This window comes from Pezoporus occidentalis, unplaced genomic scaffold (assembly GCF_034315485.1).
Source record: "Pezoporus occidentalis ecotype Australia unplaced genomic scaffold, CSIRO_AGI_Poc_V1 ctg17, whole genome shotgun sequence".
Taxonomy (NCBI): domain Eukaryota; kingdom Metazoa; phylum Chordata; class Aves; order Psittaciformes; family Psittacidae; genus Pezoporus; species Pezoporus occidentalis.
In genome coordinates this window covers 260,006-281,026 of record NW_026913531.1, presented here as the reverse complement: position 1 = coordinate 281,026, position 21,021 = coordinate 260,006, and the positions used below count along the sequence as shown (strand labels likewise).

General features: G+C 49.0%; 1 protein-coding gene across 6 annotated transcripts in view; it reads left to right on the top strand.

Annotated features, from left to right (window-relative positions):
• The first annotated feature begins 7,368 nt into the window (after nt 1–7,368).
• Nucleotides 7,369–21,021, top strand: part of PPP6R2 (protein phosphatase 6 regulatory subunit 2) — a 90,751-nt gene continuing 77,098 nt past the window's right edge. For 2 of the 6 annotated variants that reach the window (XR_009963837.1, XM_062613644.1), the window contains exons 1-2: nt 7,369–7,521; nt 13,028–13,105. The gene's annotated coding sequence lies outside the window, so the exon portion shown is untranslated. The remainder of the gene's footprint in view (nt 7,522–13,027; nt 13,106–21,021) is intronic. The other 4 variants (XM_062613642.1, XM_062613640.1, XM_062613643.1 and 1 more) reach the window with 3 other exon arrangements.

Below are 21,021 nucleotides of genomic sequence, written 5' to 3'. Positions count from 1 at the left end.
GTGTAGCTGAGGCCTCAGTGCCATGGGTTAGTGGTGGCCTTGGCAGTGCTGGGAACGGTTGGACTGGATGAGCTTAAAGGGCTTTTACAACCTGGTTGATTCCATGATTCTAGTTTTTAAGCATGTGAACTCCATGGCACAAGCCACTTCCCTCTCACCTTCATTCAGTGGTCAGGGTGGGAGGACAGTGACACCAAGGAAATGCTAAAATATCGCTTGATAAGTAACACTTCGTGGCAGTTTCGTGAGGCACAGGCTAAAACCCATTAGCTTTTTTTCTCCCCTCATTTTTTGCTAGGCTACTGGTGAGCCTGTTTCAGTCATGGAGCAAATCAGCAGTAGGGCCACTATAAAGAGAAAGTGTAAGAAGGAGTCTGCAGCAGCAGCAGCTCAGACACACATGTACAATGACTGAGTATCCCACTTGTGCCCTGTGCCTCCTAGAGAAGTTTGTTGCTGAGTTGTTGGGATGGAGAAGGAGGTTTTCACTCACTCAAGCAGTAACCTCAATCCGACCCTTAGCCATGGGAGCTTGGCCATAAAGCCTCATTCCTGGGCTAAAAAATTTCTGTTATCTAATTTTATGGCATAAGATGGGCATGTTTCTATGTGTTTCCTTCAGGAACCCAGCTGGGGGCAGTTCTGTCAAAACCAAATCAGATTTACGTGATTTTAGAGGAGAATCTGACTTATTATGTAAGTAATAACTAAGTACGTAAAGGGGTCCTACAAGAAACCGCGAGAGAGGCTTTGGACAAGGGCCTATAGGGACAGGCCAAGGAGAATGGTTTTAACCTGCCAGAGGGGAGACTGAGATGAGCTCTTAAGCAGAAGCTCTTCCCTGTGAGGGTGCTGAGGCGCTGGCACAGGGTGCCCAGAGAAGCTGTGGCTGCCCCATCCCTGGCAGTGTTCAAGGCCAGGTTGGACACAGGGGCTTGGAGCAACCTGCCCTGGTGGAAGGTGTCCCTGCCTGTGGCCGGGGTTGGGAGTGGAGGAGCTTTAAGGTCCCTTCCAACACAAACCAGTCTGGGATTCTGTGAAAAATTCTTCAGCTAAGAGAGCCTATAATAAATAAAAAGCAATATCGCTTGAGAGTTGCTACTACAATTATTTGTGTTAGTGCAGCACCTCTGCACCCTGGTGACGGGCTACATTTAGCAAGCTGTGATACAATCCGGACAAGGAGATTAGATGGCTTACGTGTGAAGAAACAGCGTGTCAAGACCATCAAAAAGTGCAAAAGGAGGTATAAAAAGGCAGGTTGGTAGTGGTTAGTACAATGTGTGGTGGTTAGTACAATGTGTGGTGGTTAGTACAATTTGTGGTGATTAGTACAATACTTGGTGGCTTCACCACGTCATGAGCAGAGCCACAGCAGTGCTGTGCTGCACCATGCTGCTCTTGGCAAACAACTTCTGAGCGCGTGTAGCTGCTCTGTCGTAACAGCCACAGGATATGTGAGGGAAGGCCCTGCATTTGATCTTGACTTTGATACCTCCTGACAATGCAGAGAAGCTAAGGACATGCCCCAGAGTATTTTTGCTTTCGTGTTGGCTAAACACAAGAGCTTTTATAATTCATTTCCTCTGCTTTGCCTTGAAACAAGACCAGGGAACACTGGAAGCCCTGATGGGCACCTGATTCTGTGACCCTTTGTGAAGGTGGGGAAGGAGCTGGTCCTGTGCTCCTCCAGAGAGAAACTGCAAAGTGGCTGGTTCTCTGAGAGAACTTAATCTGCTCATGTACGGCTGGGCTGCACCTTCGCTCTCTCCAAACAGCTCATCACAGGCCCATGGTTTCCAGCCTTTTAAGCCCCTATATGCTCCTGGACCATATTTGGGCAATTAAGGTCCTGCAGAAGGCTGTGTATCACTCCTCTGCAAGCTCTGGCCTGGCTGGAGATACTGTGCTGCAGAGGGACTGCACTGCACAGGGCCAGCATGTCAGGTTTGCACTGCTCCTAAGCAACCTGAGTAAATAGAACATTTCGCAACCCTTAACCACAGCGCTTGCTCCACTTTCATCTATAATTATCTTCTGCATCAGAGCTCTCAAGAGCAACCAGCCTACCAGATTTTGCAGGATATTTTGCATTCAGCTTCAGTTTGGCTGCCTTTTCTCTTGCATTGCCAGTTGAGATAATATTCTCCAGACAAGAGGAGAAACATAAATACCCCTCAGACAGAGGAACGTGCAATATGCTGGAAGCCAAGAAGTGGTCTCTCACCAGCCTCACTGCTGATTGCTGTTTATATTCTGTGTGCTTCAGAGCTTTGTTATTTGAAAGAGGCCTTATAACTTGCCCCAAAAGGCAGCCAAATCCAATTCTTGGTGTTTGGAAAAGCTAACATGCAAATTCTATTTAGGAAAGAGCCTGTGACTCCAGTAGAACGGAAGAAGACTCTTCCCCTCCTCCCTTCAGTGTTTCTCAGAGTTAATGTCCAAACCATCCCTTGGTGATCCTGATCTAAGGTGTGTCCTAGGCACTTCATTTCAAAGCCAAGAATAGAGACCAGGTTCCTGGTCAACGTCGTCTTTCTGGTCGTGTAACCTCTGAGCAAAATGTCTGCCTACTCCTTCTCTAGGTGTGAATCTGGGTAAGGCTCAGGCTCATGCCTCTGCTTCCAGAACTGGAAAGCTGCGCGCAGGGCCTGGAGCCCAGAATGCTCCTTGGCTGAGGTCTGAAGACACAAGTAGCCCAAGTCTTTGCTGCAGTGATCTCTGGATTTCTGACAAAAGCTCTGCTCTTTGTGCTTGTTCACTGAACTTCAAGTTCAGACTCCAAACTGTCTTAGAACAGGGTTCAGCGCTTCAGAGGAGCGAACAAACTCTCTCGTAGCTGGTAGTCCAGCAAGTCACACAACAAAATGTGATTTAATATGTCCTGACTGCTTGATGTGTAAATCAGTTCTTTGAGTTAAAGAGTGGCAGCTTTTCAAGCTCAGAGCTGTGTGTTAACGACAGTTTGGGTTGTGAAATACATCTTCCGCATGCAGAAACCAAGCAAGACAGTGCTCACCAGCCATGTAATCCCAAAGTGAAGGTTTACTTGCAGGGTGAAGATGCAGTTACATGTGCTGATGCTTGGGGAGGCCCTAGGAAAGCAGTGATGACTGCTCTGGACTGGATGTGGTGTTGGGTGGAGGCTGTGGCTTTGGGTACAGTTCAGCAGTGGTACAGGTAATACAGTCAGCGGCAGGCTGTGGAGCAAGGGGGTGAACTCTTCCCATGCCCTTCAAGTGCCTGTTTGGTCACCTGCAAGAGTGAGCTTTGCATGTTGCATGCTTAAACAATGTGGATTAGTTCTAAAATTGTCCATATGCATTGTTGTTAACATGGACAATGTGCTGAATGACAGATAATCTGGCACAATGACAATTTTGTGATCCCGGAGAGCTCGTGGCTCAGCTGCTCTTATAGAGCATACAATCATGTAAGTATATATCTTATAGAGCATAGAATCACAGAACCATAAAATGGTTTGGGTTGGGAGGGAGCTTAAAGCTCATTCAGCTCCAACCTCCTGCCATGGGCAGGGACACCTACTAGAGCAGGTTGCTCCAAGCCCCTGCGTCCAGCCTGGCCTTGACCACTGCCAGGGATGGGGCAGTCACAGCTTCTCTGTACCAGCGCTTCAACACCCTCCCAGGGAAGACCTTCTGCCTAAGTGCTCATCTCAGTCTCCCCTCTGGCAGGTTAAAGCCATTTACATCCTACCACTACAGTCCCTGATGAAGAGTCCTTCTCCAGTGGCCTTGTAGCCGCCTTCAGACACTGGAAGCTGCTATGAGGTCTCCACGCAGCTTTTCTTCTTCAGGCTGAACAGCCCCAACTTTCTCATCCTGTCTTCATACAGGAGGTGCTCCAGCCCCTGATCATCCTCATGGCCTCCTGTGTACTTGCTCCAACAGCTCCATGTCCTTCTGTTGCTGAGGACGCCAGAACTGCACACAGTGCTGTAAGAGGGGTCTCACAAGAGCAGGGCAGAGGGTTTCACAAGACATCTTTGACACAGCACCATGGCATGAGACTTGGCTGCTTCATCTCTCTCCAAGGCAGGGGGAGCTGAGGCCACCAGCCAGGACAGTGGCTCTGTCCAGGCTCTTGAGTTCCTGTTAATTTAAGCAGCACTGGCACGTTTGTACCTTGCTCCTTCTTTCTGTCCATCCTGCGTGATGATGTGTAAGAAACCAAGTGACAGAAACCACCACGGGAACAGAAATCTGATTTTAACTTCCAGGTATGAAGATTTCAAAGTAAATTCATGTTTTTGTAACCTGTTTAGTACAAAATGGCAAAACTCCTTAGGAACTTCACTACAAAACTGTGAAAGGGGCAGTCATGATCTGAATTAGAAAAGGAACGCCACTTTTTTTTCTGTATTAGAAACTAAATAATCATAAGATCATTCCAGATGCATGCTTTAAAGGAAACTGAATATAGACAGCATGGATTGCAATAAACAATTGTTCTGGAAATGCTGACACTTGGAGGAAGGACACTGAACGATCAGCGTCTTCCAGTTCAAGACAGGACAATAGCATGATAAGATTTCTCATTACTTACATCCTGTGTGGATTTGAACATCAGCAAATGATGTTAAACCTAAAATTACTGTATTTTCCTAGGTGCACAATGAGGCAAATGCTGAGTTTTGTATCTGTTTGAACAAGAAAGAGGTCATACCTGTACTCAGCATCTGCATGTCAGCACGAGCAGCCATAGAGGATGGTTTGCTCGCAGTAGAATGTAGCTGACCTTGTAAAACAACAGGGACTTGGACCCGCGGGATATTTCCCTACTTAAGGAACTCTCCCTGTTCTTGTACCTGCCTGTGTCCTGGCTGGGAGAGCTGAGCTGGCAACCCCAGCCTGTGTCTGCTGCCAAGCCCAGAGTTCAGCTGCACTTTAGTGTGTTTCACAGGGCTGGAGGAGGAGGAAATTGTTCCAAGATTGGTATCCTAGAAATCGTAGAATCATTAACTGGTTTGGGTGGAAAGGACCTTAAAGCTCATCCAGTTCCAACCCCTGCCATGGGCAGGGACATCTTCCACTAGGGCAGGTTGCTCCAAGCCTCGTCCAGCCTGGCCTTGAACACTGCCAGGGATGGGGCAGCCACAGCTTCTCTGGGCACCCTGTGGCAGCACCTCAGCATCCTCACAGGAAAGAACTTCTGCCTAAGAGCTCATCTAGATCTCCCCCTTGGCAGGATCCCCAACTCCTTCTCCTCAGGCTGCTCCATCCAGTCCCCCCCAGCCTGTATTTGAGCTGGGGATTGCCCCAGCCCATGTGCAGGACCTTGCCGTTGGCCTTGTTGAGCTCTATGAGGTTCACACAGTCCCACCTCTCCAGCCTGTCCAGCTCACTCTGGATCCCATCCCTTCCCTCCAATGTGTCAACTGCACCACACAGCTTGTGACAAACTTGCTGAGGGTGCTCAGTAACGCTCATCCCAATCAGCTGGAGGTGGCAGTGTCCACAGCTTTGGCCATCCCGTGTGACATGGGAGGTGGATATGCTCTGGGGATGGCTGAAAGACTTGGGAATTTGCCATTGTAGTGTCCCCAGAAGCCACAACAAGCCGCAGAAAATGCTTTATTAGCTCATTACCCTCCAATAGACAAAATAGAGAAATGAAACTTATGAAGTTGTGCCATTTTTTTCCTTATTAATGGCCAACGCCATGTTAATTACCACACTGGATCTGTATAAACTCTTGGAGCCGTTGTCTTCAAGCCCTTCTGCTGCAAAACCAGGTAATTTTGCCCATTTAGTTGGTGGCATTTTTGTAGCAAAGCCCCCAACACTGTGGTGCAAACAGGGCACTTTAAACCTGTTTGTTTGTCCTCATGCCCTGCTAGGACATGTTTTCCCCATGGTTTCTCAGGTTTCCATCCCATCCACTGGCACACCATGGCTCTTCCACAGCAGGTCTGTCCGCAGGTCCTGGGGCAGATATGGATGTGTTAAACTTTAACAATGTTGATTAACATTTGCAGGGTCAAGGCCTAAATAAGACTGGCAAAGAGGATGAGAGGTGGTAAATCTCCCAGCAGGAATTCAGTTTGGAACTAGGATGCAAATTGAGGCAGTTCCTGTTGTGTTCCACTGTAACACTGGCACTTTGGAAGTTGTTTATTCATATAGGAAGGCAAATCCAGGCACGGTGACACTGAAATCTGCTTCACCCAGCAAGCAGTGTAACCAAGAGGTAGTTTTCCCCTCAGTGCTGTCTTCTGCTGCTGTTTTGGTCATCCCTTTTCCCCCTTTTCCCCCATTTATCCCCCTTTTCTCCACCACAGTGGATGGGTTCCCCTATTCCTTCTCCCAGCCCCATCTCAGCTCTACCCATCCCTCCTGGGACCTAGACTGGATCTAGACTAGATCCCAAGCTGTCTCGATGGGTTGAGGTTCAAGAAGGCAAAGTGCCGGGTCTTGCACTTGGGCCACACCAACCCCCTGCAACCCTCCAGGCTTGGGGAATTGTGGCTGGAAACTGCTCATGGGAAAGGAGCTGGAGGTCCTGACTGATGGAGCTGAACAGGAGCAGCTTGTACCCAGGCAGCCAAGAAGGCCAAGAGCATCCTGGCCTGTATCAGCAGGGCCAGGGCAGTGATTGTGCCCCTGCACTGGGCACTGGTGAGGCTGCACCTCGAATCCTGTGTTCAGTTCTGGGCCCCTCACTGCAAGAGAGACATTGAGGTGGTGGAGCAGGGCCAGAGAAGGGCAACAGAGCTGGTGCAGGGCCTGGAGCACAAGTGTGATGGGGAATGGCTGAGGGATCTGGGGAGTTCAGCCTGGAGAAGAGAAGGCTCAGGGGGGACCATATCGCTCCCTACAACTGCCTGACAGGAGGATGGAGCCAGGAGGGGCTGGGCTCTGCTCCCAGGGAACAAGGGATGGGACAAGAGGAAACGGCCTCAAGCTGCACCAGGGCAGGTTTAGATGAAGATGAGGAACAATTCCTTCCCCAAAGGGTGCTCAGGCACTGGAACAGGCTGCCCAGGGCAGTGCTGGAGTCACTATCCCTGCAAGTGTTCACACACCGTGTAGCCGAGGCCTCAGTGCCATGGGTTAGTGGTGGCTTTGGCAGTGCTGGGGAATGGTTGGACTGGATGAGCTTAAAGGGCTTTTCCAACCTGGTTGATTCCGGGATTCCGTCGCTCCACTAATCCATGGATCCCAGGCTGCGCTGTCCCCAGCTCTTCCAGCCATAGCCCCTCCTTTAGACCGGAGCGGTCCCGCCCCCTCGCCTGGCCCCGCCCCCGGACCCGTCTGACCCCGCCCCCATCCAGCCCCGCCCTCCCCCCCGCCCGCGCGGCGCTGGGCAGCAGCGGGGCCGCCGCCATTTTGGAGATAGCCGTAGCGCCCGCCTGCCGCTCGCCGCCCGCTGTCAGCGCAGCCCCGGCCGCGGCGCCCGCCTCGGACGCGGCCCATGCACCCCGGGCCGCCGGCCCTCGCAGCCAGGCAGCGCCGCAGCGGCCTCGCCGCGGGGTGGAGGGCAGGCCCGGACCCCTAGCAGGTGAGACCCGCGGACGGGCCCGCTGTCAGCGCCGCCCGCCCCTCCCGCCGACACCTGCCGCCGCGCCGAGTCCGGGGCCTGCCGTGGCCGCGAAGCTGCACCCCGCCGAGTGCCGCTTCCGCCTCCCTGCGCCGCGGCCGGGGCGCTGGGCCCGGCGGGCCGCGGAGGCGGTGTGCGGCCTGCTGCCCCTCCGGCCCCTGCCGCCGCTGCTCCGGCCTTCTCGGCTGCAGCGGCGCGGCCCGGGCCGCCGGTTGCAGCGGTCACCGGCCCGCAGTGCTGCCCCCGGGTTAGTTTGCAGTGGCTTCAGGGGGTTTTAAGCAGCCCGAGGCCGCGGCGGTGCTGGCTGCGCCGCCCTCCTGCACCCTCATCCCGGAGCACCCTGGTTGAGCCGTTGCCCTCGGCCGTGCTCAAGTCCCCCCTTGTCATTTCGCACCATGGCTGGGTTAAATTGGCGCCTCTCAGAGTCATGTTTCCATTTTATATTCCGGGGTGTTGACCTGGCGGGGCCGCCGGGATCCGGTTGCTGTGACACCCACCGAACCCACCGTCAGGGGCTGAGGCCGGTGGGGAGAGGTGGTGGTAGCAGGGCTGGAGGTGGGGGTCAGGCCGCTGGCACCCACTGCTTTGGGGTGAGCAGGGTCTGAGCCCCAAGTGAGGGACCCCGGGGGCTTCCGTGTGCTGTCTGTGAAAGTAAATGTCACTGTGGTGGTGCTGTTAACGTCCAGATACTGGGGAAGGAGTGGAACCAGGAATGGAATGGCCCCAACACGGAATGTTGCAGAAAAGTGACAAGATGAGGTTGATGAGGGCTCCCTCCCTAATGTGAAGGCCTTGTTTGCTTTAGTTAAACAACCAAAACAACTAGGAAGTGAGACAGAGAAACTGAGGGAGCTTGGGGGGACCTGGGGTGTTTTCATCACTTGATCTCCCACTTAAACATTAATATTTTAAAACCCAAAGCTTGTTTTCATAATGTACTTTACTTCCTCCCTCAAAAACCGAAGGAGATAGTTGTGATTCCAATCCTGTGCAGAGCTGTATGTTTGGAGCCAAGCATGGGATCATTTAATAGCAGGTTTTTGTTCTAAAGCACTGTTTGAAGGCTAATGGGAGAGTCACCCTTGATGATTTCTCTTATTGCTCTGACACTTGAAAGCAAACAGGCTGCCAAAATACCTCAGTGGCAAAAAAACTCTGTTGGATGGTAGTATAGCAATTGCCATAGCAACCAGTGGTGATATCATGGTAAGCAAAGTTGCATTTTGGAACATACCATAGGAACACATAACATTTGGACTGGTTTGAGTGATACCAATTGATGTTTGCTCAGGAGGAGGTGACTGAAGGCTGGATAAGACCAAAATGGTTTGAAACGGAAGGTTTTGGGTTTTGTGTCTTTGATATGCAGATATTTCTGGTGATTTTTGTGCTTGCTTTGTACTACGTTGCCAGTCCAGGGTCCTGGACAAGATCCTGTCTAGAAATCAAGGAAAATACATGGCATTGCAGCAGCTTTCTGGGAAGAGCTTGCTCTGTAGCAGGCTAGTGTCACACAGGTGGTGCAGAAAGCAGCACTGAGGCTTTGGGAGGTTCCTGCAAACCTCAGCCTGGGTACTGGCTGTTTGTTCTGAGAATGGCAGGGAAGAATCCTGCTTCCCAGGCTGGTGTTGGAGGAGGGACAGGCTGCATTTGTAAGTTCATAGCTCAGAAATTGGAGACTGTCAAAATGAATAACAAGGAGAAAACTATCTTTAAGAGCTCATGTTTGGGTGGTTTATTTCCTAGGAGGAAGCATCCTGAGTCCATGGGCTTCAGTCACTTTTAGGAAGCTGCTGGCCACTGTCAGGAGCGGTGTTGCCTGTTCTGCAGTGGGGAAGGCAGGAGCCCTCTCAGGCCCCCATCTTCAGAGGGGTGCTGGTCGGGCTCCCCCACCTCAACTCACCATTTATTTGCTGGTTGGACTGGCTGTCAGCCAGAGGGAATTACATTCTCACTGTCCCCACATAGTGTGATCCTGAGCTAGAAGGAGGAATCCTTTAGTTATGCTTCTCCTCCTCTTTGGCATGGGGATAGCCCCAGCATGGCTCATTGTGCTTTCCATGCTTGGTGATAGGAGCACTTCATTCGTGCTCTGCCCTCAGTTTTGTTGCCCGTTAGCTAGGTGGCAAAGGGGAACCAAGTGTTTTCCTCCCTGAGATGCAGGAGGACATCAGACAGGAGAAGTTCCCAGCAGGAAGGTGTGTTTGAGCAGAGCTTGGGGCAGGGGAGCAGGGTCATGAGCTTTCTTACTCTGTATCTCTGATAATGAGGTGTGCAGAAGTGCAAGTGTAAACGCTGTGGATTATATGTTAAGGAAAATGACTTCACATACATCATCAAGCACTGTGTTTCCTTAACACAGTGGCTTGGAGTCTGAAGCGTTAGTGCCTGAAGCAATAGCTGGAACACTGTAATCAGCTTAGCCATAAAAATGGGCCAACTGGAACGCCAAGAAATAGAAGAGTATCTCATTAGGGTAAATGTTTCTTTAACAATAGCAGAATGACAAGAATAACAGGGAAACTTGGGTGTAAATGGTGCAGGAGAAGCAGATGAGGTCAGTGAGTTGAGAGCAGGAGCTTGACACAACTTCTGATGACTTGATAGGGAGGAATACTTGTGGGAGGCTGTGTTTTGTTAGATGCAAATGATTGAGAAGCTGATTGAGAAGAGCAGAGTTAAGAGACTGTATTCATGAGTGATGTCAGCTCTCCATGTGAGCAGAGACAAAAAGCACAGCTCAGAGCAGCAGTCTCTTACTCCTGGCCCTATTTATAGGGTACCACAGCTCTGTTCTTCATTAGGCTCTACAGGCTGGGGAATCACTTTGACTGTCCTCTCCTTCTCACCAAAAACCTACACGTCAGTGGGTTTAAAGAAGGATCAGGGCAAAAAAGTGGCCTCTGTGTGACCAGTAGTAGCAACAAAGGCACTTAAGTGTCTTCTTTGATTCAATATTATTAGAAGCAAAAGTATGTTGTCTTTTATAGGGCGCTTGTTTCTTTAATTGCGCTTTTCTCCCTCCCTGTCTGTGGCTGTATCCCTCCCACCAGCCTCCTCCCCCTATGTCTACTCCTCTGCTCCTTGTTTTGATCTGCCAAAGTAGTCAGCAGTGCAATAACCAATATTGACATTATTATTACATGCCTGGGTTATTTTCACCTGTGTGTTAGCTCTGTTATGAGGGGACACTCGGGCAGATAAATCTTAGTTATCTGGAGAAGCAAAGCTTTTGTAGCCAAGGTTAAAAATCTCAGCCTGAAAAGCTCAGGTTTTGGTGGAATTTGAATGCCACACACATCACATAGATGGTGTTTGCATCAAGTCAGTTTGACATCCCTGCCTGAATTAACAGTGACATTCTCTTTCTCTGCTTATTAATGCCATTTAGGCCTCGATAAAGCTGAGACGCTGTGAGTAGTGATAATGCTAAACGGAGCGATGCCTAAAGTCCAGCTCAGGTAGTCATCTTTGGCAGGGTCACTTCAAACCCAACTCTGTTTGGCACTGAACTTTGGAAGGGGGGTGTCAGCAAAACAGGGAGAATGTCATGTCAGAAGGAGGAAGTTGAAATCATTACCCTGAGCATGGAAGCGCTGCAGCTGCTGCTCGTGTGCCTCTTGGTTTCTCTGTGTCTACCTGTGGTGCTGGTCTGTGCAGCAGTCCCCAGTGCTCTGGGTCAGCGTGTGGCACCCTGCAGTGGTGCCTCTGGATGTCCCAGCATTGCAAGTACCCAGTTCCTTCAGTGCCATGTGCTTCAGGACAATCTTATCTGGACAGGAGGGGAAACAGAAGGCATGAGAAAACAACATTATGGTTCAGTGGCAAAGTTCACCAAGTGATTTGAGATGGGCAGAGCTGAGAGCTGTGTCCCTGCCTGGGCACACCAGGAAACTTTGACCACCTTTTGTTTCAGGAGGTGGCGCAGAAGGTGAGCTGCAGGGTTGGCAGAGAAAGCTCCAAACATATACATTCCTTGATTGAGGGTTTGTGCTCAGCTGGCCCTGCTCTCCTTCCCTGTGTGCCCAGTCTGCACTTTGCTCCTGTGGGAGTGCTGTGGCCTGCGGTGACACTCACAACTGTGAAGTCACTGTGATTCTGATTTAGTTTGGCAGAATTAGGAGCAGTAGCAGCAGAGCAGAGGCTGCACAGCCTACTGGGAGAGACAGATAAATGCAGAGCCTGCAGGAGTAGAGATGGTCATTCTTGCTGCAACCTACAGGAAGGAAGAAGGAAATAGAGTACAAGATAGTTCAGTTTCAGTTTTGTCTTTGATTTTTCTATGGTAGACTTAATTTTGTTGGCTGAGAAAGTGCATGATGGATATAGTTTGATATTTTGTAACCAGCAACTTGGATTCTCTGCTGTGTAGCGATTCCTTCCTTTCTTTTCATTCCCTATCATCTTACAAAACGTACAGATTGTTTCAGCTCCTTACTTTGATGTGCAGAGGGGTGGGATGAAAGAAGTTGTGTTTCTATAGCTGTTGACTTCATTTTCTTCCTTCAGAGGATCCTCTGCTCTGCCTTTTGATATCATTCTTTTGTGTTAAGATGGTGAAATGGATTTATCCTTTCTGTAAGAAGGATAACTGAGACTATAAACTAACAGGCTGAAATGTGTATTTCCTTTCCCTGAGCCCACGGACTAAGGGTGCAGCTCCACAGTGGGTGAGAGTCCAGGTTGCCATGTGTTGGCGTTGGCACAGGACCCCAGAGAGCCCTGCATGCAGGAGGCGTTTTCAGCTGGATCAGCTCCCTCAACCAGCTCGATGTGTAGTTGCATAAACTGTGCTGACACAAGGGAGGACCCAGGGAGGAGAGGAGGAGTAGGAGCCCATCTCTCACCCTCTGCATTTAAATAGGGTGTGGTGTGATTTAGTTCATCAGAGTTTGCTTTGGTGCAGCATGTTCCTGGTCTGTCCCTCGGTGTTAGTGCTGGTCCTATCCTTACAGGGAGCCAGGCTGTCACCAGGCTTCCTCCCTTCCCTGCCCTTTTCCTACTGGTTAATTTTACTGAACATTTGCCGGACAGTTTAAATACAAAGGGCTTGGGAATGGTGGGGCTGCAGCAGTGCTGATGTTGACAAAAACCCCCTGATTCCGTGTTGGATTAACTCAAACTAAGCCTAGTACATAGAATATCCAGGTCATCATCCAAGCCCCAGGACTTCAGCTCCTGAGCCAGAGTACCTGATTAATGCTCAACAGATGCTCAATCAGCGCTATTTCACAATTAGAATACACAAATGACGGATTTCAACTGGGTTCTGTTGCATGTTAGCCTTTTCTAATATAGAAGATTGCTTTTGCTATTGCTCAGTTGGTTTTCATGCTTCTCCATTCTCCCAGCCCTTTATATATTATTTGTTAACATTACACTGTCCGTGGTATAGTCTAAATTCACATTTTTGATTTCTTCTATGACTTTCTAAGCCTTTCCCCCCTCCCCCAACATTGTGTTTCAGATTCTACCTTTGCTTTCAAGGGGCTGGAGACCTCTGACCGAAGTTCACACATCTGTGATGTAAATGCCTACTTCTGAGGTAACATCTAGGATTCCTTTTTAGTCAATGGAGAGACAGAGATGCTTATTTCCTTTTGATGCACAAGTCTAAAATAGAGCTGAGTTTTGCTGTAGAAGTGCTTGTTTCCCTGCTCCTGCAAAGGGAGTGTGGGTGACTAATTCACATTAGTCATCCATAGTATAAATATCTACACGTTCAGTGAGACAGATCCTATTGCAGAAGGCCCAACTTGCTGGGCAGAGATTCTGAAGGGGACCTCCTCATCTCATTTCAGTGAGGTGCCTTCTCACGTTTGATGGACCATGGTGAAAGAGCCATTGGGTATGTTTTGGAATTTGTTCTGCCCTTGCTCTGCTTGATGAATCTTCTTCCTCTTTCATAGCTGACTGCTAAGTTTGACGCTGAAGGCAGTGCCTATAAATAATTCAGAATCATATAGTTATCTTCACTATAAAAACCTTCTCTGTGAGGGTGCTGAGGCACTGGCACAGGTTGCCCAGAGAAGCTGTGGCTGCCCCATCCCTGGCAGTGTTCAAGGCCAAGCTGGACGAGGCTTGGAGCAACCTGCTCTAGTGGAAGGTGTCCCTGCCTGTGGCAGGGGATTGGAACTGAGTGAGCTTTGACGTTCCTTCCCACCCAAACCATTTCCTGATTTAAGACCAATGCGATAAAACAAGTATAAGTTTTTGTCACACACATGACCAGCACAATTGATTATCTGGATTCTGGGTTGTCCATCTACTAGCCAGATATGTTGTGGTTATCTGCCTCTTTTTGGGTCATAAGGAGTAAGCTCTGTGGGTGTGCCAGACAAGATTTCTCTGTGTTTCTTCAGCACTTGGCATGAGGAGGACCCTCTGAAAGCTGAAACAAACTTACCTCTGCTTTAGTGTATATAAATACTGATTATTTTTCTTTCCCTATACTTTCCCTAAAGCCTAATTATGACCAGAGGCTGCTGCACGTGGCTGAGTTTTGGGAAGGCTCGAATATGAAGTAGCAGAGGAGTTTACAAAAATAACAAGGGGCTTGAGGATGCCAAACTTGGCAGAAAGGCGTGTTATGTTTGAGGGGTGCAGTGCCAGGAATAAATGCATATTGGATTTCAGTGGTGTTACACTGTACCCGCTGCTTCCTCTTACAAAATAGGCAGCTAATTTCATTACTTCTCTTTTTTCCTGTTGCTTCTGTCAGCTTTGTTCTTAGCTCACTGGAGTCCCTCTAAAATACCTGTTACAAGTAATAGTTGTTAATACCTGTAAGTGCTTTCAGGGTGGCAGCTCTCACCCAGTGTCTGTGGTCTCCCTGGTCCCATTTTCCCCCTCCACTTTAAGTAGCAGCACTGCTGAAGAACATTGTGTCTTGCAGAAATAAACCGCACTGCTTTGACTTTGTTCTTCAGGAATGAATTGCAGTGAGTTTGTAAGTGCTGCTTTATGCAGTACCTGGAAGTAAATGTTGGAATGAAGTTCCCAAGAACTATTGTAACTAGTGGGTAGAATATCCAGGTCATTGTTGGGGTGTCAAGGCCTCAGCTCCTGAGCTCATTATAATTAAGTAGTCTTAGAGAACAGCAAGTGAGAATATTCAGTGTATACTTGGGGTTTGGGTAGATACTTGAGTTTGTACAAGGAACTGTGAAGTGAAACTGAATCACCTCATGTCACAGTGGACATTTGCCACATGAGGACAATATTGTTGCACAACCAGGGTTTGTTGTCAGAGCTGGTGGACTGTGCCCTGGTCATGAGTAAATTATTTTGGGAAAAGCAGAAACTTCAGCGGATCACTGACAAGTAAACAGCAGAGCTCGTGTTGGCAGGAGGATCTCAACGGCCCTTGATAGAAAGAAACAGCCTTCCACTGATCTATGTGCTGAAGTTCAACATGACCAAGGCCAAGGTCCTGCAATGGGTCAGGGCAGTCCCAGCACAAACACAGGCTGGGGGAGACTGGATGGAGCACCCTGAAGAGAAGGACTTGAGATGATGGGTGAGGAGGAGCTCCCCATGACCCGACTTCACTGTGACCTTCAGCTCAGAACCGCCCATGTGCTGGGCTGCACCCCCAGGGCATGAGCAGCAGCTCAGGGGGGGATCCTGCCCCTCTGCTGTGGTCTGGGGAGACCCACCCCCTGCAGTCCTGATCCAGCTCTGGGGCAACAGCACAGGAGCGACGTGGAGCTGCTGAAGCAAGGCCGGAGGAGATGCTGTGAGGGCTGGAGCAGCTATGCTCTGGAGCCAGGCTGAGAGAGCTGGGCTGGTTCAGCCTGGAGAAGAGAAGACTCCTCAAAGGGAGACCTTAGAGCAGCTCCAGTGCCTAAAGGGGCTACAGGAAACCTGGAGAGGGGCTTTGGACAAGGGCCTGTAGGGACAGGACAAGGGGAATGGCTTTAACCTGCCAGAGGGGAGTCTGAGATGAACTCTTAGGCAGAAGTTCTTCCCTGTGAGAGTGCTGAGGCGCTGGCACAGGGTGCCCAGAGAAGCTGTGCCTGCCCTTTGCAGGGGTTGGAAGTGGGTGAGCTTTAAGGTTCCTTCCCACCCAAACCGTTTCCTGATTTAAGGCCAATGCAATAAAACAAGTGTAAGTTTTTGTCACACAAAACTTAGCAGTGTTCAGGGCCAGGTTGGACGCAGGGGCTTGGAGCAAGCTGCTCTAGTGGGAGGTGTCCCTGCCTGTGGCAGGGGTTGGAACTGGAGGGGCTTTAAGATCACTTCCAACCCAAACCAGTCTGCAATTGTATTGGGTGATTCCAGGTTGTAATACATGAATTCTTACTTGTTGGAAGGAAATCACTACAATTTATGTATACTGGCTGCTTTAAACTCCTAATGGGTTGGGAAGAGATGGGGGAAGACCAGCCAGTGCTGATGGAACATCAGTGAAAATTCATCTCAGTGGGTGAAGTAATAAGCCAAAATAACATTGGAAGTACAGTCATTGGAATGGATGCTGTGTCTGAAAATGGCAAAGTATTACGTGTGTTGGTGTTGAGATGGTTTTGAGGTATGTGATTAAAGAAAATAGCAGAGCAGATAAAAACCACACTGGGTAATCTCCTGTGTTTAAAAATGGAAAGGGGAGGTCTGAGGATGTGTGTGGAATTCCCAATGTATTTCTTGCTCACAGTTTTTGGGGGGTGTGTAACTTGTCAAGCTTGATGTCAGGGATATAGATTAGGCCATGAATTACTGTGTTTTACCTGGTAAATAAGAGGGCAAAATGCTGTTTAGGAGTAATGGTGAGCACCAGCTTAATGTGCTGTGAAATACATTCGTGGGACTGAGGGAATCACAGAATAATATCATGGAGTGGTTTGTGTCAGAAGGGACCTAGCTCTTGCAGTTCCACCCCCTGCCATGGACAGGGGCACCTTCTACTAGGGCAGGTTGCTCCAAGCCCTGTGTCCAACCTGGCCTTGAACACTGCCAGGGATGGGGCAGCCACAGCTTCTCTTGGCACCCTGTGCCAGCACCTCAGCACCCTCACAGGGAAGAGCTTCTGCTAAGAGCTCATCTCAGTCTCCCCTCTGGCAGGTTAAAGCCATTCCCCGTTGTCCTGTCCCCTTGTTCAGAGTCCCTCTCTAGGTTTCTTGTTGGCCCTTTCACGCACTGGAAGGTCTTCCAAGGTCTCCCTGGAGCCTTCTCTTCTCCTGGCTGAACAACATGCATCACTAGAGGGAAGTGGGGTTTAGGCTCCTGAGGCTGTGCTGGTACCATGGTGCAGGGGGGGCTGTGGATGAGCTCTGGAGCTGGCAGGAACCCCAGTCCTTCACCTCCTGTTCAGGCCGTCACTGATGTTCCTGCTCTGCTTTCGAAACCTGAGCTAGTACCTCTGTACAGGGGCACATGTAAATGCACCAGCTTGCTAAGTAGGTGGGAGCATCACTTAATACAGTGCTTTAGTTTGTTTTCGAGATACAGAAGCAACACGAGCGTTATTTGAAATGTCATTGTGGCATTTTCCAGATGAGGAAAAGCCACATCTTGCCTCCAGGATTTGATGAAAGCAGAAGGAACTCTCATCTTTTCAAAGGATCAGTTGTCTTTTGTAGTCTTTGGAGCTGAAGTCAGGTTTTGCATTAACAGGAAGGTATTTCACCCAAGCCATGTTGCTGGTGGGGACCATTGGGGTGCCTCATGCTCTTACAGAGGTTGCAGTGGGAGTGCTCTGGGCACTGCCGAGTTCTTGTCCCTGCAACATTGGTGTGAATGTTCCCATTGCTTATGGGGTGCTTGGCTTGAAACTGAAGTTCTGGCTTGGGAATTATTATTTAAATTGACTTGGAGTGTTGTATTCAAATGAATACCTTATGGTGTCTCCTTGGAATGGAGTAGTGAGTTGCAAGAGCAAGCCAGCTTGAATACAAGGTTTTAGGGCAGAGACAATTGCTAAAATGATACTCAACTGCTGTTGCTACCAGAATTTGTATTCTGTGAGGTACTTGTAGAGAGCAGGAGTACTTCCTGTGCATGGTCTTTTGTGCGTGATTGATGTTAATTTATTTTGTTCATAGACTGGTTTGGGTTGGAAGGGACTTTAAAGCTCCTCCAGCTCCAGCCCCTGCCACGGGCAGGGACACCTTCCACTAGAGCAGGTTGCTCCAAGCCCCTGTGTCCAACCTGGCCTTGAACACTGCCAGGGATGGGGCAGCCACAGCTTCTCTGGGCACCCTGTGCCAGCACCTCAGCACCCTCACAGGGAAGAGCTTCTGCCTAAGAGCTCACCTCAGTCTCCCCTCTGACAGGTTAAAGCCACTCCCCTTGTCCTGTCCCTACAGGTGCTTGGCCAAAGCCTTTCTCCACAAGGTGCTTTGTGATGAATGAAGTGTAGCCCCTAAATACAGTTTAGATGGTGGTGTGCAGGAAGAACAGGCTGGTGGTCTACCATCATACATAAAACTTTTATCTTCTGAAGTGTCCTAATACTTATTTTAACTGCAGAACTACTTAAACCCCATGTGGACTGTGTCTATATGATGTCCTGAAAGATTAAGGAAATTAAAATGAGTGTTGTTTAATATCCTGTTCCAAGGCACTGGTTTGTTATGGGTTTAGACAGTGATCTTGTGCCTCCTTCGCATGTAGCTGGGTTGGTGGAGCAGTGCAATGTCAGGATATTCTGGTTACGAACTGCAGCCTGCAAAGGGCTGAGCTGCTTTAATGTAGGTTAGAGGCATAAACTCACTTGTGAAGCTTTGAACTGCGTAAAGCACCAGGAAGGGAGGGCAAGCAGTTGTTTTTTTTTGAGGATCTCATGGTATTGATAAAATAGGTGTATCTGAAACTACAGCTCTTGATCTTCAGCTGAAGTGCAACAGGAAGTCTTAGATTGCAAATCTGCTGAGCAGAATGATGTCTCTTTGCTAATATTGCCTTATTCTGGGTGTGCAGCAAAGAATAAAGTATCCAGAGTCCATAGATGGATGTGGTAAATGACTTTGAGCAACTGGGTTTGTTGCCAATACTGCTTGTGTGCCCCAGTAAATACCAGCATCTACTTCTGAGATAACAGTTTAATACTAATGATTTCTGGAGGGTTTAACTAAGATGAGGCAGAAAAAATGTAATCTGTTGCTTAAACAACATGTAATAAACAGCCCAAGTGGCTTCAAAGTCTTGTTTACTGCTGTGAGCAGTGCAAGTGAAGGAGGAGTGGAGTGTCTGAGCAGTCCTGCAAGAGATGTAAAACAGCACTTAACAACCCCCCCCCGCCCAGGACTTGGTTTTGCTTGTTTATAATAGTGGTTGTATGTTAGCTCCTTAATAGCTGAATCAAGTTGGAAGCCTTGCGTTGAAAGATTACTCTGCAAAGCGAAGCACAGAGATCCCTGGGCTTCCTGCTGATGGCGCCTTCCAGTGGGGAGCAACTCCATACCTGGAATGTAGGGAAGAGAAATTTAATAGTGAGGAATTTGACTCTTAATGTTGTTAAATAACCTGTATTTCACTCAGTCACTGGTAATGAATCTGGAGATAACTACACCTTCGTAGATAAGGTGGAGCTGGTAGGTTGGGGAAGCTGAATTCTTTGGTGTGTGATCAGCTCCACATGCTTTTGACTGACCTAGGGGGAAAAGGACCTTTTTTCCTGGAGTCATGAATGGTTTGGATTGGAAGGGGCCTTAAAGCTTACCGAGTTCCAACCCCCCGCCGCTGGTGGGGACACCTTCCACTAGAGCAGGTTGCTTTAAACCCCGTCCAACCTGGCCTTGAACACTGCCAGGTCTGGGACAATTTTGTGCCATTCCCAGTGTTTGGTGTATTTTCATGGCTGGGTTTTCCCTGCATTTTTTGAAGTTTCCTCAATGCCTGGGTGTGTTGAATTTAATTAAAAAAGGAACATTTACATGAAGAAGCTGTGCAAATTCTGTCCTTAGCATGGGGTAGGGCATCAATTAGAGGGCTGTGTAACGAGATACTGAATGAGGTTAAAGCTGATCATCAAAACAAAGTACTTCTTGATATCATCTCTTTATTAGGGAACTTCAGAAGCAGGGAATAATTAGAAGGAGCTCTTAATTCTGTGTGCATATTTGTACAACAGACAGCCCTTCATAACTTACTTGCCTGCAGCAGTTTGGTATTAAAAGAAGAAAACCCAACACAACCCCTTGCTGTGCTGGGGAACCAGACTCCTGTAACTCTTGTGATTCACTGCTTGTGTCCAAGGAATTGTAGGTCATAGAATCATGGAACGGTTTGGATTGGAAGGGACCTTAATCCAGCTCTGTACACTCGGTCACAGTTACGCTTCCCAGCATGGGAGAGACCTGTGCCTCATACAACAGTGCCACAATCCACCCCACGGGCAGCCCACAGCTCCAGCCAGCTCCCAGCTCCTGCTCCATCTTCTGCTTCTTCACCGCCTCTGCAGCTCCTTCTCCAGAGCCTCCTCTTTGCACCTCTCTGGCACAGCTTTTCCTGCCACATTGTTCAGGGTTTGCCTGTGACACTCTCCCTGTCCCCCATCACCAGAAAACAGCAGGGGACAACCTCTGTCCCAAAGCCACCCTTCAGAAACGGTGTGCAACCCCACAGGGCACCAGTGCTGTGAAGACCCCCATGTTGCTCCATGGCCACAGCAAACATGGGGAGGAAGGTGGAAAGACTTAAAAGGGGATTCTGTTCATCTTCAAATTACATATATATGTTTATATATATATTCAGTTTGTATAACTGAAGATGTGTTTCAGCTCCCCAAGAGCTTTCTTGGCCCAAGCTGTTGGTTGGAAAGCACTGAGATAAACTTGTGATTCTCAGGTAAAACTTAACCAAAATAGTGTTTCACCAGTTCACCAAAAACCTCCTTTATTTCTCCTGAGCCAGTGACATGAGTATCTTCATTTTCTTTAACATCTAACTGACAAATAGAAGAGACGGGCTGTGTTGGACAGGGCTTGGAGCAACCTGCTCTAGTGGAAGGTGTCTCTGCCCATGGCAGGGGGCTGGAACTGGAGGAGTTTTAAAGTCCCTTCCAACCAAAACCAATTCTATGAATCTGAAAATGCCACGAATAAAGTTTATGTTGGCCTCTGCTTAGTTGGTACCATGGGATAAAAATTCCACCTGGGAGATGTGACACTCCTCCTTGTTCAGGAGGTATTCACCTGCATTAGGCAGGGTGATAACTCTCCATTTTGAAGTAGCTGAGCTTGGGGGGCAGGAGCAGATGCCTGCACTGGAGCTCTGGGTTGTGGGCACTGGAGGAGGCTGGTTCCCCTCCCGAAGACCTTGACAAGCCATGCTGCCATCCAGACAGAGCTTCATGGCCTTCTGCTCTGCAAGGGGACTGCAGGCAAAGCACTCTTGAGTTTTTGTTCTCTTTTTCCCCAGAGATGCATCCTTCACCTGCTTAAAACAGAAGCTTCTGATTGTTCACTCTGAGATATGAGACTTTGAAGGGGTGGAAGGAACAGAAAGTAATAGATTTAT